Raw genomic sequence first — 2,847 nt, forward strand, 5'->3', positions numbered from 1 at the left:
TCGACACTTCTGCCAACCATTGGTTGTTTCAACCGTACTCGAAGGATATCATGGGGCCGCAACCCCACTGAACATGATGTCACATTTGGAGCGTAGCGCGACAGCAATTTTTGCTCCGGTATACAGGGTGAATCATTCGACGAAATTTAAATGTGATCCGAAGCGAAGTGTTTTCATGCTTTTTGATCCTTCCTTCTTCATGACCTCGTGTGCATGATCACGGAGGGGTGCAACATTAACATGTGCGTGAATAAAACAGCAAAGGGTCCTTCTAAAACACTACAGTTCGGCAACACCCAAGGTGTCACCCACATACCTTTGTTAAGCACATCACAAATGTGCCTTACGCAAACTTCGAGACGTTCTGTCTAGCGGCTGCTCTAGAGCCTGAAGGCAAGAAAACCCCACCTAATGGGTGTCACATGGATTGCCTAACACCCAATTTTATCAGCTGACGGCTGCGTATTATACTTGATATTGTATCAATACTTAAGTGCACATTACATGTTTCCAAGCTCCCAAAGTACTGACCATCAATATACGGCCACTCGCGAAGACAGTAGAAGAGCACACCGGTGTACCGAGCGAGGTGGCGCAGTGGTTAGCGCACTGGACTCGCATTCGGGAGGACGACGGTTCAATCCCGTCGCCGGCCATCCTGATTTAGGTTTTCCGTGATTTCCCTAAATCGCTTCAGGCAAATGCCGGGATGGTTCCTCTGAAAGGGCACGGCCGATTTCCTTCCCCATCCTTCCCACACCCGAGCTTGTGCTCCGTCTCTAATGACCTCGTTGTCGACGGGACGTTAAACACTAACCACCACCACCACCAGCACGCCTGTGGTGACGGAATCATAAACGAGAAGTGACATATTGTGGGATCCATTCAAAATTAAGTGTTTATCACGCGGTAAGCCGTAAGACCCACAACAATACGACATATAACACACATTATCATTTAGAGGGCCATAAGATACTACTACTATTTCTTAAAAGTATTTCCTGTGTAGTGAGAGGACAAGAAACAAACAGCCCATACAGTTTGAAAGCTAACTAGATAGATCAAAGTATTCCTATCCGACTGTCGTTTCGTGTCTACGAGGTATAACGAAAGCGAGTAACAAAATTAGCGCACATATTTCACAACACAAGGATGTACTTCGGAATACATATGCAAGTCACATCCCAGCAAAAATAACTTTTAACAATATTTGTGGTTGCCACACAAGATAATTGGGGAAGCCATTATAAAATGGGGCCCCGTGTTCTGCCACAAAAATAGTTAGTAAGCCGCCAGTATTCATAAAACAAACTGAGATATTGCAGAAAGGAAAAAAAGTTAACAACTGTTACCTGCATAAACAGCATTTCGCGGTCTCAAAATCTACAACCCGAAATATTTCAACAGAACCTTGGCTCTCAATTTCTCCACAAGCTAATAGCCGCATGAATAGCGGTAAAATACTTCTACCACGGTATTTCCGTAGAACTGCAAATTAACTGTCAACATGCAGCGACTGGAGATGATACGGTACATTTTCTGTCGTCGCGTCTGAGGCGACAGCAAATGGAAACTGGACATTTATTGCCTATCGACCGGCCGCGGTGGCCGTGCGGTTCTGGCGCTGCAGTTCGGAACCGCGGGACTGCTACGGTCGCAGGTGCGAATCCTGCCTCGGGCATGGGTGTGTGTGATGTCCTTAGGTTAGTTCGGTTTAAGTAGTTCTAAGTTCTAGTGGATTTACGACCTAAGATGTTGAGTCCCATAGTGCTCAGAGCCATTTGAACCATTGCCTATCACTGCCCCCTACGGGCCAGGACGTTGCTTTCACCTGCTAACCTTCTGTCCCCAGACAGTGGAGACATGGATCATCTTCACCTACTGCGTTACATTTGCTTAAGTCGATGACATAATTAAAGAATAGAGGACAGATGGAAAGCTACAGACCAGCGACATTCAAATAACTTAGGGAATGCAGCCGCATGATGTCGCTGTTTTCACTTAAAACTGGCAGGGTGTTCTCCTGTCGAAGCATCGGCGGTTGTCGACGACGTCACCTTGCTCTATTCACGTAAGTTATTTGAACATGTCTACACCGGAAGAAACTAAGGGCTCACAGGGCAGTAATAGCCAGTAACTGAAATGAACTCTGGTTGTATTGAAAAATAAGACAGAAAAGTGAGGTACTCCTATCACAACGTTTTGCTGAGCACTCATAACCATCACTTGACATCGTAGCAGCTGAGGAGAGCTTCGCCTACCATCCTCCAAGGAAGCCATGGGTATAATAAGTTTTGTTTTATCTTGTTAAAATTTTGTCGTCATTAGACACTTTTCATTTTATTTTAAGATTGATTTCTAGTATTTTCTAAAATTAATTCACAGGTCTGAAGATGGTTATATAAGTATAACCGAAACCGGTCACCTATGTTATTGAGAAAGAAGTGTTGTGATCAAGACTGAACTTAAGTTAAAATATAAGTTTATAAGTGTCAGGATGTCTTTCTTGTAAGTATTTGTATGGAGTGTAGCCATGTATGGAAGTGAAATATGGATGATAAATAGTTTAGACAAGAAGAGAATAGAAGCTTTCGAAATGTGGTGCTACAGAAGAATGCTGAAGATTAGATGGGTAGGTCACGTAATGAGGAGGTCCTAAATAGAATAGGGGAGAAGAGGAATTTGTGGCACAACTTGACTAGAAGAAGAGATCGGTTGGTAGGACATGTTCTGAGGCATCAAGGGATCACCAATTTAGTATTGGAGGACAGCGTGGAGAGTAAAAATCGTAGAGGGAGACCAAGAGATGAATACAGCAAGCAGATTCAGAACGATGGAGGTTGCAGT

General features: G+C 44.0%; 1 non-coding gene across 1 annotated transcript; it reads left to right on the forward strand.

Annotated features, from left to right (window-relative positions):
* Positions 1-583: 583 nt before the first annotated feature.
* Trnaa-cgc lies at positions 584-656 on the forward strand. The gene has a single exon. It is a non-coding gene; the product is annotated as a tRNA-Ala (tRNA).
* The last annotated feature ends 2,191 nt before the right edge of the window (positions 657-2,847 follow it).

The sequence above is a fragment of the Schistocerca americana genome, chromosome 2 (assembly GCF_021461395.2).
Source record: "Schistocerca americana isolate TAMUIC-IGC-003095 chromosome 2, iqSchAmer2.1, whole genome shotgun sequence".
In the NCBI taxonomy this organism is placed as follows: domain Eukaryota; kingdom Metazoa; phylum Arthropoda; class Insecta; order Orthoptera; family Acrididae; genus Schistocerca; species Schistocerca americana.